Here is a 16,324-nt window from a genome sequence, read left to right as displayed (position 1 = left end):
CGCCCCCCAACGCCTCAACTTACCCACCTTTTTTTCATGGCTTCGCGCTGACATAATTTAGAAACTAAGCAGTGCTATAATCACAATATCATTTCTGAGCACCTTTACAATGCTTAATGTCGCCATACGAAAAAAAAAAAACGTGTCGCGGTTTTTGTAAAGGCTTTGGTACTCTGTGAGATTTTGGGTAGGAATCTCACCTGCGAGCGGTTAAAATTAGCTCGGTGGCGGGATGAATGCTGCAGCGGTGGTCAGACTCGTACCCACCGAAATAGATTTTGCCGGGGTCGATCACTACGATAATATTCACTAGGCAAAGATTCGTTTTATTGGTAAAGGCCAGACACAGTTCCAAGGTCTCATAGGTCACGCTAAAGCACATTGCAGTGTGATTCTTCGAACGTGTGCTAACATATACTCAAGCCACCGACTAACATTTTTACTGAACCTTCGCACGTCCTGCTATTATCTAAACACCCGCACACACCCAAACACACACACACACACACACGCGCGCGCGCTTGACTGAATATTTGGTTAATCTACCGAACTTCGCTTGTGTGGTGGTGTACAATATATTGATACAAATCTTTATAACGCCCTAACGGCTGAAGGCACTCCGAAGGGTTGTCTATAAGGGCAAAGTTGCAACACAGACAAACGTGTAGGCCAATCACAATCTTAGAAAGGCCTACTAAAATGCCCATCATGTCACCTAAGATGATCAATGAAGAGATGGTGGTCATAAACCTGAAGCAGCGTAATGAGAAATGCAGCGTGGGCAGCTGTAGTGAGCACAAGGTTTATTGTTCCGCAGTGTGGTAAACAGCGTAAGAAAATGGAACATAAAGCTGAAAAAATTATGGCACAATGAATCTATATATGTTGATTCACTTCATCTGTTCGTCCCTTTACATTGACATGACGAGAAGGGCACACCGAGCGATTTCTGAAACTACTGACATAACAGCAACAAGAAAGGTATAGATTGAAGAAACATAAGCGGTCATGTTATTATACAAAATTTAGAACAATATACATATAATGAGACTCAGTGGCCAACCCAGCGTCAACCCCTGACACCTGCTGCAAAGAATCCAGGGGCCACACGAGCTGAAGAACGACGCCCGCTTGCAAAACGGAGACCTACTGCAGTGCACCCGTGTACTTTTTGATCGACCAGAGAGGCTCAGACAATGGTGAAGAGCTAGATGACGTAACGAAAAAAAACCAAATAGAGGGTCTCGGCTTCCGCCTGACGACACCAAGAGAAGCTGTTTATTTGTCTCATACAAGTCTATTGTACATGTCTATTTTTGTTGATGGAAAGGAACGGAGAGCGTTAGTTGACAGCGGAGCAAGTGTCATTTTTATAAATGCAAATATTGTTGAGAGGGCGAAAGTAAAACAGGGAAGGCCAGTTGAAGTACAGTGATACCATAGAAGGCGAGATGTTCACGTTAAATGGACTTCTGTAACCATGCTGTGTCTCGGCAACGCTGCACTGCGCAAGCACTGGTACTCGACGGTGTGCCGTATGAATTACTACTTTCACTTCGCCTTATTATGTACTGGACAGGAGAATTTACCACAGAAGAAAAGCGCCGCACTACCAACGCTACAGTTTCGCCTTCAAGGACTACGCGGAAGCCATCGTCAGGGGAAGATGTTAGGACGCTTTACCCGGAATCGCTGTGCTTGAAAGGATATTCTACGGCAACTACAACGTTTGAGGTACCATTCAAGCTAAGGGAAACGACGGTGGTGAGAAAAAGCCTTATAATATATCACGAGAGAACAAAGTGTGTCTTCAGAACGAGATTCAAAAGATGTTGGATGCGCAGATCATCCGTCCATCGACGTCTACGTCTGCTTCACCCATCACCATTGCACCAAAGGAAGATGGAAGTCTTGGACTCTGCACGGACTACAGACATAATATTAAGCAGACTGACATTTTCCCGTTTCCTATGCCATGTATAGACTCTATCATAGATGACACGACTGGCTGCAGAGTTTTCTCGGGCACTGGCCTATGTAAAGCATTTTGGCAAGTTCCGCTTTCTGAAAAATACAAGAATTATTCTGCTTCATCACACCCTTTGACATGCATGACTATAACCAACTTCCATTTTGATTGAAGAACTCGCCCGCTTGGTTCCAGAAAATGAACGACGTCTTGCGACTGTTTCTCGGGAAGTTTTGTAACGTCTACATAGACGGTATAATAGTATACTCCCGCAACGTGGAATAGCTCTCAAACCATCTGTATAGTGTACTTTAAGCACTTTGTGACGCCGAGCTCAAAATTAATGACAAGAAGAGTGAGTTTTTTTGAAGTAAAGTGGTGTTTCTTGGCAGAGTATTTGATGGCCAAAACAAGACAACAAAATAGTAATCAGTAGAACGAATCGCAAAAATGCAGAAGCCATATGACTCGCACTCTTTGCGGGTATTTCTGGGTCTTGCAGGGCATCTCCGGCAATTCATTAGAGATTATGCGATGAAAACAAAATGCCTCACAGAAATGACTAAGACGAATGTGCCATTTCAGTGGACAGCACAGTGTGAATCTGGGACCGAATTCACAAAGCTTTCTCTTGGCTACGCATTTTCTAAGCCAAGAATTCTCTTATGTGGAGGCATTACTATAGCGCAGGTACGAATTTAACTTATTCGACACTTAAGAGGGCGAGGAGGAAACACGATAGCCAATGAAACAGCAAGGAAAGAAAGAAGTGTGTGCCGATAATATCAAGGTAGCACGCAAGGCGTCTATCATCGAGAGTATACGATGATAGCCAATGATTTGCTGCAAGTAAGTTTCAGTTCTGCGAACGTCTGATACAGCGCTTACGGGATGCCGCGTACGTTGTAATAGACGTTTTGGTGTGCTGTGCAAATCCAAGCACTCGTCTTTCATCAATGACTGTAGCTAAAAAAGAAATTGCACGATGGCCTTCAGCCATCGAGCAATCAATGCACTATCTCGCCAAGTATAAGTAAACAACACTCCAGGTGCACCACATCAATGAAACCACGCATAATTAGATGCGTGCAATGTTGGAAAATGTGCCTCAAATGTCTTCCCCTGTTTAACGCGTCCAGTTACCTCACGTTTTAATGAAGCTGCGCTGCTACTCAACTAATCCGGTGTAATCGAGCATGGTATAGTGGTGAACGTAAGGGTGTTTTGTACCTAGACGTAAAAGGTTGCCTTTCTTACAAATAATTCTTATTACAAGACACAGGAGCGACTTTTGTGCCTGCGGACGAATTGTGCAGAAATAGAGAACAGCAGTAATCAAATAAAATTGTGAGCGGAATTTTGTTTGTTTCATGCACTGCAGCATTTTTATAAAGCCGGAATGCGAGAACGTGCATACGCTTACGCTTTGATAGGTGTCTATGTAAAACAAGGGAGACTCGTCTGGAAGTGTTTCAGTGCTAATGCTTTCTACAAAACACGGTGCAAATATTTCGTCCAGCGTTGTTTGAGTGAGCAAACAAAGCAAGCAACGTGTATACGAGTCTTGAAGTAGAGAGAGGTGAGACACGTGCAAAAAGGACGAAAAGAGACAGAGAGAGACTCTCGTTTCGTCTCCACGAAAGCTTGAAATCGATAGATAATAAAGACAAGTTTCTGGCCCAGCAAACATCAGGGAAAGTTTCCGCAAACCAGCGTCGAATGCTTGGAGAGCATGAAAAAGTGGAGTACGCGTTTTATGAGAGCGACAGCCATACAGAAAGCGAGATGAAGTGTGACTGTCTTTAGATGTGAGAATCATTGTTAATTAGGAGAGTTGTGAGTTAATAAGCCAAATCTTCCTTAAATAACGTTAATGAAAACAAACTCAGTATTTATCTAGTGACAGTGACACTAGTGACAGCGAATTCATAATGGTTGGTTAGGGTGGTCGCAGGTCGATATATAGTTTTATTTTTTATTTATATTTGGCAAACTATGAGAACGTAGTGTACGTTAGAGCCGGCTATCCCAACATCATGACAGTAATGTACAAGATAAATAGTGCACGGTTATACAGCCACCCGTGGCGGTTGCTATATTTTAGTAACCTTGGGCAAACGCATTATAACTATTTTTTTTCTATTTTTCACCAAGTTTCACCAGACGTTTTTGCATTTGGCGTCATTCGAAGCATTAAACATATATCAGCAATAGGGTGCACGCAAGCACTGCTGCAGTGGACGAGTGGTTACAGCGCTCAGCTACAGTCTAGGAGGTTCTCGGTTCGATACGCAGTGTCACCGAGCACTTTTTTTTAAGAGGTTGCCTGGCCTGAGATTACGCGTGGCGGTGGGTACTAATTTTTCGAGAAGGTGGCTTTCGCGCTTTCTTCTTTCACTCTCCTTTTGACCCAAAAGCGCTCTGCCGTGCTCCTTCATAAATTACATAACTCCGGGTTCATAATTTTTTCCCTCCATCATCTCTTATCGCAAAAGTGCCCAGTGCTGAAATACAATATCATACCTGGTATATTAATTTTCACACGTTTGGATATTCGACCAGCGATCAGTCGTCACGGTGTTTTGAAGAAAATCTACACATGCAGCGAGCTAATTGCTTGCGGCAAAGTTGACTGCTTTTGTCGGGACACGTTTTCGTGCTAATTTGGCGGGCATCATTACATGCAGCAAGGCCAAAGAGCACGGACAGTTAGAGAAGGCACAAACAGAGTGATTAGTTTTTGTCTTCTCTCCCGCTATCTGTCATGTTGCGCGCTTCAGTGTAATGTTGCTATCATTGATTAAAATGAACTATTGCAGTTAATCGAGTTCTGCTGAGAGGGACCCCTATTGTCCAGAGCGGAACAGAACAATGGCAATTTGATTTTTGTCATAGAGAGATACTCTGCCTTTGGTTATTACAATAAAATTTTAAACCGAAGTTTATTTTTTATAACAACAGTTTCAGTACAGATGAAAGGTGCATAGACAAAATTCATGTATTCAGCTTGACTAGGTTTGTGACCTTAATAGGAATTTCCAACCGGTATTACAATATGCATAAATATCGCACACATATACAACCATGGGTGAGAGCTTGTTTATTCTGATTAAAGTTTATATGTTGAAATTGACATATTCGAGTAACGCAATGTGTACAAAATATGCCATGTAGCGTAGCCATGCTATAAAGTAATCTTCCCTGGTTGGTTCCATTTTACCCAATTTCTTGCTCATGACTGTACGTTGGCAAATGAAACAACTTCTTCGAATGCACTTAATTTGTGTAAGGTTACATTTGTTTTTATGCAGTAAAAAACAAACTTAAGGGTATAATGGCTCAGAAGAAAAAGAACTAGAAACAAATTCAGCCAAATCATTACCAAAATTATTCATCAAAGATAAATGAATTCTCATTTAAAAGATACATACATACATACATACATACATACATACATACATACATACATACATACATACATACATACATACATACATACATACATACATACATACATACATACATACATACATACATACATACATACATACATACATACATAGGACCACCAGGTGGCGCCGTTTTGTTTGGCTGGCAGCATACAGTGCTCCACTTTCACGTGTTCTTGGCCCGTTACCGGGCCTTGCCCGTGTCTGGACAAGCTCACTATTCCTTCTAGAAGGCTTCCGGGACACGCCGACACCATCCGGGCCCCTGTACGACCCCAGGCTGGCCCTCCAGGCCCCTTAAAAAGTACGAAGCGGCGCGGCGCCGCGCTAACCCTAACGCGCCGCGCCTGCACCTCCTCGATGCAGCGTCCCGCCCAGCACTCGACACCATCGACAACTGACGCCCTGTCAGTAAGGCCAGCCTCCTCCGGTCGTACCGCTGATACAGCCGTGCGTCCGCTGTCAACATCTGGCAATGTCACCAGCCCCACGCCGACAACAATACAGCAGCAGGCAGCGTTCCTCAACAGCGTGCACGGTCCAGCAACGTGCAGCGCTGGTGGCGTCTCTGCTATTCCCAGCTTGATAGCCACGCAAATGCCGGAGCCCGAGAGCCGTAATGCAGCGTTGGCGTTGCAATCAACCATGCCTGCTGCTCTCCCCACCGTATCTGCGTCTGGCCTACCCATTGGAAATTCCGAGTCTGTCAACAAGCGCGCTTCGACGAGCATCGTTCCTTCCATCGCCAAAGTTTTGCCTTCCATCACTTCAGCTGACAACTTATCGACGGAAATGAACTTCACGGCATCACAGGTCAACGAAGACAATACGCCATCTCCTGAAGGCAGCTGGAACACCGTTAGTGCCAATCGAAAACCTGCCTCGACAGCCCGCCCCCGCTCCGAGCTCATCACCGTCGGAATCCAACTTGCACCCGGAACACTCACGCCTAAACTGCCTCTCTATGACCTGCTTTCTACCATCATAGCCGCCACAAATCTCTCTCCCAAGACCAGTGCGGAGGTCACCCTTCAAGCCAAACCTGCTCAGAGCCTTGTGTTTCTGAAAACGCACTCCCCTCTCACTGCCCACCTCCTACTGTCCCTTACAAGTCTGGAACTTAGTGGTAAGCCGATCACCATTAGGCCCTATGCCCCCAGTCCTTCATTATCATGTGTCGGCGTCATACACAACGTCGGTTGTCACTTCACATCATCTCAGCTCTTGCATGACCTCGAATCCTTTACTTCAGACATACTCGCTGTACGTATGATGGGCAAAACTGAATCCTTCCTCATAACATTTGCTGGAACCATCATCCCTCGCTTTGTGTACATTAAACGCGTCTTTTTCCGATGCCGTCCACATAAACCTAAGCCCCCTACTTGGACTCAGTGCCTAGCTATAGGGCACCGTGCTCATAATTGCCCCCAATACCGCGTTTCGGCCAAGTGCCGCCGCTGTGCGTCTCCTCTACCAGCAGATCCCGATGCTCATGTTTGCGCCCAACCTTGGTGCATCCATTGCCAAGTCAACCCCCACTCATCTCTCGACTCCGCCTGCCCCTACAGTATAGCTAAGCAACGTGACTGCGCCAAAGCAGCTTTTCTCCGTCGCACAGCCATGCGCCGAGCCACTCAGCCTTCACCGCCTTCCTCTTCAGCACATGAGTTCCTATCACCTCCCGCAACATCCCCCCGGGTTCATACGCCGCTAAGGTTAAGGGCACACCTCGCTTGTGCACTTCTTCATCAAACACACCTTCACCGTCCTTAAATAACGAGAGCCGCTCCTTCGATCTGCGACTGGCCATGTTGGAGTGCAACCAGCGCGAGCAACAACGCGTCTCAGATGAGCTACAACATAAAATACTCGCACTGATGCAGACACTCGCAACAACCACATCATCTCTTACCTCTCGACTCACGGAGCTAAATAAACAACTCGCCACACTCACCGCCCCGACCTCCAGCTCCCATGTAACCGAATTGGCCGACATGGTCGAAACCACCACCACGGCGCATCACACTCGTTTGGTCCAGCTGGAAAATTTAATTGTCCGGATTCTTACAACCCTCGAAACCCAATCCAAGCAACTGGAATTTTTCACCTATATGCTTAACTCCCTGCAAGAGTCTCTTCCCCCGGCAAAAAAGAAGGAACGTGCATGTGCAGGCGCTTCCTCTACTTCAAAGACCTAGATGGCGCGTGAAAAGGACCTTGATCTTTCGCAGTGGAACTGCGCAACTTTCGTCATAACAGGACCCCTCTCTACCAATATGTTCTCACCCGCCAAACATTACCCCATTTTCTCTTTATACAGGAGACTCGGACGGCGCTTTCCGTCCCGGGCTACCGTGCATATCACGCTAAGACGGGAATGCCACTTGCGTCCATTTATGTACACAATGACGTTCTCGTTGAACCACTAGACGTACCCTCCCTCCTCCTGAAACATTTTGTTGGTGTGGTCTATTACCAACCATCTACCCGTATTTCTCATGCTCTGATGTTCTTTTACAACTCCCCTGTCACGTCCTCTTTGTTTAGTGCTCGTGGCAAATTCCTGCACTCCCTTCCATCGACCACCCATATCCTCCTTGGGGGTGACTTTAATGCTCCTCATAGGCTCTGGGGTTACCCCCAAACACTCAAACCAGGTTGCCTTCTACACTGCCTCGCCCAGGAACGCCATCTCACCCTTCTTAATACCCTTGATCTCACCCTTCTTAATACTCGAGCGGGCACTGTTTCACAGCGCTCCACTACACCCGATCTCACTTTCTCTCGGAGTTCCCTTCCTTTTTACTGGCAGGTGTCCGCTAAAAATCTTTTCAGTGATCACTTACTCATACACATCACCACCCCTCTTTCCCACAACAGGCGGAAACAACGAGCCGCTCACACTAATTGGGAAGCATTCCGTAATAACCTTTTGTCTGACTCATTTGAAACTTACGACGACTGGACGTCGCGGATCTCCGCAGCAATGACATCCTGTAGTCGCCGCGCTCGTTTTCAACTCCCCATTCCTGACCCTGATCCTCACTTCCTCCGTTTATGGCGACGTCATAAACCTTTGAAACGTGCTCTCCGCTCCCAGCCACACAACGTCCAACTTTCCTTTTGTATTGATGCTCTGCGGGCTGAAATTATCGCCTACGGCACTTCTCTCGAGCACTCTCGTTGGAATATCTGGTGTGACGGCCTTGACTCCGCACTACACTCGCGCTCTACATGGTCTCTGTTTAGGTCTCTCTTAGGTACCAAGCCTGCCGTTGCTCCCACCCTAGCTAAAGCTCTCACTCAAGGAACTCCATCTGATGTTTTTGACAATTTAAAATCTCTGTATCTCCCACCCCCCTTACACCTTTCTACCCAGATTACTGTGGCGAAGCTAACCCAAACCTGGACCGCCCATTCAAGCTCAGGAAGCTAGAAGCTGCCTTAGCCACTCAATCTACCCGCTCGGCACCCGGTGAGGATGAGATATCTAATACTACACTACGTAATCTCCCCGACAACGCGAAGGAATTTCTCTTACACACATTCAACGAAGCATGGAACAGCGGCTGTCTTCCAAGATCTTGGACATCCTCTCTAATTTGCAGGATTCCGAAGCCGGGCAAACCTCCATAACTTTCGCCCTATCTCTTTGATGTCATGCGTTGGCAAGACTCTTGAGCGAATGGCCTTGACTCGACTGTCTGATTTTTTTTAGGCGAAAGAGCTTTTCCCTCCTTCTCTTGTTGGCTTCCGATGCTAGGTATGTGCGCAGGACATGTTCCTTGTTCTTCAGCATACTTTTCTTTCACCTTCTCGTAGTCAGATCCATGCGCTTATAACCGTCGATGTACGGAAGGCATTCGATGGCGTGAGTGATGACCACATACGCACTTAGGTCTTCTCCCTGTCATGTGGCTCCCGCATCTATTCTTACATCCGATCATTTCTTTCCAGTCGAGTTGCTCGCTTTAGAGTCGATACTCACTTGTCTAACCCACACTCCCTCACCCGCAGCACTCCTCAAGGTGCCGTACTATCTCCTACTCTATTTAATATGGCTATGGCCCTCCTTGCCTCCCAACTGTCCCAAATACCTGACCTCCACCATAATTTTTATGCAGACGACATTACTCTCTGGTGTACGTCTGGATGTCCCGGCTACGTGCAGGATACTTTGCAACGTGGCCTGGACCTTATCGCTTCCTTTCTCGCTACTGCTGGCCTGTCCCCTGCACCGGAAAAGTGTGAACTACTTTTGCTAAACTGGTCAGCTTACCAGCGCTCCCACAATACCGTCATCTCCCTACATCTTTCTAACTCTCTCATCTCCACTGTTCAGCAATGCAAAGTTCTTGACTTCCCTTTGCACGTGAAAAAGAACGCGTAGGCCCTACATCATGCTGTGAGGACTTGCCATTCGTTGACCCACCTCCTGCAACGCGTTGTCACTCGGCAGTCGGGTCTCCCCGAGGCTCATGCGTGCCGGGTTGCACATGCGCTTGCCCTTAACAATCTACTATTAGATATACTACTAACAATTAGTTACTCAACTCAACAATTGACCACATCCATACTATCAATCAGGTAATAGAGAAATGCTCAGAGTATAACTAACCACTATACATAGCCTTCATAGATTACGAGAAGGCGTTTGATTCAGTAGAAATATCAGCCGTCATGCAGACACTGCGGAATAAGGGCGTAGATGAAGTATATATAAACATTCTGGAAGAAATCTACAGGGAATCAACTGCTACCATAGTGCTTCATAAAGAAAGCAACAGAATACCAATCAAGAAGGGTGTGAGGCAGGGGGACACAATCTCCCCAATGCTATTTACCGCGTGCTTACAGAAGGTTTTCAGAAGCCTAGAATGGGAACAGTTAGGGATAAGAGTTAATAGAGAATACCTTAGTAACTTGCGCTTCGCCGATGACATCGCATTGCTGAGTAACTCAGGGGACGAATTGAAACTCATGATTACGGAGTTAGACAAGGAGAGCAGAAAGGTGGGTCTTAAAATTAATCTGCAGAAAACTAAAGTAATGTACAACAACCTCGGAAAGGAGCAGCGCTTCGAAATGGTAATAGTGCACTTGAAGTTGCAAAAGACTATGTCTACTTAGGGCAGGTAATACCCGCTGAGCCTAACCACGAGATTGAAGTAACTAGAAGAATAAGAATGGCGTGGAGCACATTCGGCAAGCACTCTCAAATTATGACAGGTAGATTGCCACTATTCCTCAAGAAAAAGGTATATAACAGCTGTATCTTGCCGGTACTTAGCTACGGAGCATAAACCTGGAGACTTACAAAGAGGGTTCAGCTTAAATTGAGGACGACGCAGCGAGCAATGGAAAGAAAAATGGTAGGTGTAACCTTAAGAGACAAGAAGAGAGCAGAGTGGATTAGGGGACAAACGGGGGTTAAGAATATCATAGTTGAAATAAAGAAGAGGAAATGGGCATGGGCCGGGCATGTGCCGCGTAGACAGGATAACCGCTGGTCTTTAAGGGTAACTAATTGGATTCCCAGAGAAGGGAAGGGGGTTAGGGGGAGACCGAAGGTTAGGTGGGCAGATGAGATTAAGAAGTTTGCGGGTATAAATTGGCAGCAGCAAGCACAGGACTGGGTTAACTGGCGGAACATGGGAGAGGCCTTTGTCCTGCAGTGTACATAGTCAGGCTGATGATGATGATGATGATTAGATATACTAGGAGTGGTGATGATCCTCTTCCTACAAAATAAAATAATCCACATAGTTTCACTTCCCAGAGCTTATACACACATGGCATCATTGGTGCTACACAAATCAGCGTATACTGAAAGATTATATTTACTAAGTACAAGGTTACCGCATCCATGGCTTTACTTCTTGTACTACAAAGAATGCAAGCACAGTTACCATTGCCGACCATGCATGCTGTGATTTATGGCAGTTAAATGCAGAGACAAACAGGCACTTTGGTTAACATGCATGTTAAAAAATTCAGCTAAAAACTATTTGTGCACGAACACTACAGCAGCCTTTAAATTAGTGTCATAGTTTGGCATCTTCCATGCAAAATTTAAATAATTTGGAATGCAAGCAAAGGAACTGTTGAATAATGCACTGCTAAGAAGTTAATCTGCAGCTGCACACAATGTTACTACGTATACAATTAAACTGCTCCTGACATCACAATGTGCTCTTTCTGCTGTTGTAAACTTTGAGCAGGAGAACAGTCACGGACAGTCCCTTTCTACTTGTTGGTTTTCTGTGCTCTGTTCTTGATACACCGTACATGACCGTGGAGCTCTGGATCCCTTGTTACTGCTGGAACTTAGAAAAATACAGATCATTGTTATAACCATTCTACACGCAAGAGTGTACAGTTGTAGATATGTGCTCATATTTACAGATGTCGTATGTTCAGAAACCGATAACAAGCCCCAACACATACACAAACAGTGAAGACTGAAAATATATTTTAATATGATACAAGAGCAAAACTAAAATGTTATAGATGAAGGCATGAAACTTCTGCCTGAAATACTTAGCTAATAAAGTGTCTTCTATTTCGACTTTACCCTAGGTGCGAGAAGCAGACCACAAATAAGTTCACTAAGAAACACAAGTTAGACTGCATTACAACACAACAGCGAATGTTCATAACTTTAAGGCTGTCTAACATAGCCAGCTCACCTTACCATGTGTAGGAGCAAAGAGGCAGTCTAGAAGACACAAAGCACTTGTGGATTGTGAGTATGCTTGTTGCTGGCATCTAATATTCCAAACAAAAAAAAACCTTTCAAAAATGCACTTCATCAGAGGAAATAATCATACGCAACAAACACAATGGCCTTCTACAGGTGCTGCCAACACACATCATTATTGTTGATACCAGTGTCTTGCCGGATGGATTTGCTGTGCCCTGCACAGAACACCAAAGGAGCGCTCCATGACTTGGCTTGCATGTGTGCTGGCTGCATCGCACTGCTGCTGAATTAGGCTAGCCACATACAGAGAGATGAGGAGCCATGGCTTTGAAATACACTGAACGTCACCTTTAGAGATCAACAATGCATACTTAGGACAGGTACAATTTGTAGAAAACAATATATCACTATGCAATCGTGGTGAACACATTCGGCTGAAACACAACATGTCACAGCACTGAGAGACAAAAAGCTACATCTAGTAAAGGATGTAGTTGCTGGCCCTATGTTGCTTGAGGCTTGATCAAGAGGTCTTTCTCCTCGCAAGCTGTGAACAGCCAGGCGATTTTCACCCACTTGCTATTTTCTTCCAGAGCACTTGATCCTTAGAGTGAGTCACAAGCTCGAGAGCTCAATAAGGAATCAAATTATTTGTGCTCGTTCAAAAGCACAAGCTTTTGAGCCTCATATGATTGGAGTTTCATTCATAAGCTGTAGGCTTTCAACATTCTCAATTATCTCGCAATTTAGTTCTATAAATGCTGAATAAAAATTATGTGTGAGAATAATACGTGTATCCACTGCAAGCAACCATGCTTGGGTTTTCAATTTGTGCAAAGTAAGCGGTGTTCGCTTATTCGTATGTAATAAAGAAAAACTAACCTTGCAGCCCGCCGTTAGGCAGTTTCGTGCCTTCGAAGCTTCCGGGCAGATCGCAGTCCTCCAAGATGAGGCTGCCATGCATGCTCCCAGGCCAAACTCAGGTCCACTGAATGATAACAGTCCCAGCAGTGACATTGACTTACACAGTTAGGGAGCACGTGTCTTTCCTATTTTTGTTCAGGTGCTCCAAGTCATGATGAGGCTTGATGTGCCAGTGTGTGCAACCGATGCATCACAGGACCTTAACAAACCTGTCTCTGCGATCTGTGAAGAGCCGAAAATGAGATATTTAAAAACAATAATTAAAAGCACTCACTTCTAATACTTATTTGACGAGGCTATCACTTCGCCAAAGTGACCAAAATCTGCCATAATCACTTTGAAGTAAGCTGAAGCCTCATGTAAAATGTATGTGCTGCAATATATACATCCTAGTGAAGTATAGTGTTACCACAGCGGTAATCGTCTATAGAACTAATTTTCCAAAATAACACAAATTTCTTAATTTCTGGCTCCTGGAAAATAAATTCACATTAACTTTCCAACTATCAAACGTGGTAAATCGACAGGCCCAACCTAATAATCAAACAAGAGCTCACTCGTATCAAATCACAAAAATCTTCTGCTGTATTTGCTCTATAAGATATGTATGTATATAACAGCACTAGTAAATTTTTCATGCTTGAACTTACCATAGGGAAACATTACATCTGATGGGCTTAAAAACTTGCACACGTTATAGTACTGCGTGAATAGCAACAAATTTAGTTCTGCAAGGTCAACTCACCGATGGCAGCATTTAGAAGCCGTTGGTGCCATGAGGAACTAAGTGTGCTCTAGGCCCAACAGGCAAAGGACATCTGCAGACTGGAAGCTGCCGATGACAGCAATGAAAGGCTGGCCAGGCGTGCACGTCCATTGATATAGTGTAAGAACTGGTCATGACCGGCTGTTGTCAAGGCTCTAGTGCTGTGCAAAACGATGGCCAGACGAACTCGGAAACATGTAGTTAGCCGGTATTGGCCTACAAATTCATCCAAAGCTGGAGGCCGGAGGGAAGCTTGACGTTCACGGGCTCTCGCTGCCACATAGAACTCTCAAGTTCTTACCGAAGAACAGTCTAGGCGTGCTGCCAAAGTAACACAATTCACAACCTAATATAGCATCTCGCAGCTTTGGTTCATCACATCGCAGTGCAAGGACTATGGTTATCACAAAAAGAAGTGACGAGTTAACAAACAAAAGCGCCAAGCTCCACCACCGCAACTTCGCAGGGCAAAACAGTTATCAACGCTGTCTTTCAGTTTTCGGTCACACGAGCACAGCGTCTTCACAAGTCTTGGAAACGTCAACACAGCACCGCTGTTCACAACGAACATCGTTTCACTCCCGAACACTAGATTGCTCACAAGAAAATATAAGCGTATGGGCTAACCAGTGGCGAAGCAAGAACCAGACACAGCGCGTAGCTCATACGTTTCCGTACGTACTTGGGGTCACTCAAGTAACGTGCCGAAACGCTGTCAATCCGAAAGGACCCAACAGAGAGACTGGAAAGTCAAGCGAACGAACTGTTACCGGCACACAAACACACATTGCAGGCTTCACGAGTGCTAGTTGCCGTCGATACACTGGCGCCGATCCCCGCTTGATAAACACACCGACGCACATGCGTTGCTGCGCTTCACCGTACACCATTGCACTGCCGCACCTTTCCGCACTGCTGCACGCACCGAAAGAGCTGCCGTAATCACAACGCATCCGGACGAACGCTGAAGTAACTCATGCGAGAAGCGTTTGCTAAAATTCGCTCCGACTGATATGCTGTTTACGACGCCATGTTGTTTTCGACAACTGCGCAGCACGTAAGAGAGCTGTTAGAAAGTACTTGTGCAATTTTCATGGCGTGACAAATTTGCCCTTATGTGCGAGTGGGATGATATGCTGAACACGACAGGCGTGCCAGATGAAAGAAGTGTTTTGGCAACGTCACGGAGTGAGCTGATGTAGAGGGTATTGCTTCACAACCAATCACAAGCTGCGCCTGTCGGCCAAGCCACGGTCTGCTCGCGTTTGTCGTCTGCTTCGATCAGAGCATGCGACGGGGGATTCGCCTTCGCAACGCTATTATTCCCAGGTCAAGTGGTCGCTGCGTCACATAAAATACATGTCAGTGGCTCGCTCTACCTTTTAATGATGTTTGTGCGCCATGTTAAATGGCTGGTAATTGTCGCAGGGACGAAATCAGCCAAGGTTTGCTCCAGAATTGTGAGGTTTTGCATATTTCCGGTGTTATATAAAGTCACTAGGATCATTTTATTCCGACTGCCTGCCATATTATCACGGTTCATATCGGTTTCTGAACAGTGAAGGTGAAAATGCTTGTTTTGTTTGTAGTTCAATGTGTAATCACGCACACCCCTTATACGCTTCGGTTTACAAAGTACGCGCCATTCCAGATCGTCCCAAAGTGTATCGACAGCTGTATTCCAGAGATAGCACCCATTGGACAGTTAGAGCCAATGGAAGTACACTAGAGCGCAAGCTTTATGAACCACTCACTAAAAAGTTCCTCTCATTTTTATTTGCAGTAGCGTGCAAGGAATGTGCTCCTACTAACCTCTTCGGGGGTGATTTTCACCAATGAGGCAAAGATCTCGAGTCATATTTTTAATTGGATGGGATGGGGCTCAACACAACAACATAACAAATAGGGTTGATCCTACGCCGTTCCACGTTCGAATGCACCGACCATTCACGTAGCACATTGGTTTTCATCCAACCACAAATATTTACATGCATAATCTTAAGCTATTGACGCCCAATAAGAATTTTTCAATTACTGCGACTTCGAACTTATTGGACGTAGGTGGTTGTCAACACCATCCACTGCGTACAAGGGAAACAACACACGAAGTTCAAAGCGCCAAAAGAAATAAAAACGCACCAGCAGTCATCAGGCAGCCCTTCATGGGCGTGAATTAACCCAAAACCAGCCAGGGAACCAAAGTATATCGCCGCGGCGGCAGTTTCTAAGTAGCCACATTGTTCCTAACAGTGGTCTGAACTACTTTTAGTATTTTCTCTCAGCCACGCTGTTTTAACGCAAAATTTTGCTTCGCGAGTCCACTTACGAGCACTTTTCGGTGACGTAAGCAAACATAGCAACTGCATCACCATCGCTGACATGTTCCCGGGCAGTCACAGCGTGCTTTATTGCAGCGGCCGATGTGACAACGATGGCCTCTTACGACATTTTTTTCGTTTCGTGAATCGACTTACGCAACAAAATTTCTCTTGCACAAAAATGTTTTCGTA

Source organism: Rhipicephalus microplus, chromosome 2 (assembly GCF_043290135.1).
Source record: "Rhipicephalus microplus isolate Deutch F79 chromosome 2, USDA_Rmic, whole genome shotgun sequence".
Taxonomy (NCBI): domain Eukaryota; kingdom Metazoa; phylum Arthropoda; class Arachnida; order Ixodida; family Ixodidae; genus Rhipicephalus; species Rhipicephalus microplus.
The sequence above is the reverse complement of the archived record's forward strand: the minus strand, read 5'-3'. Positions refer to the sequence as shown.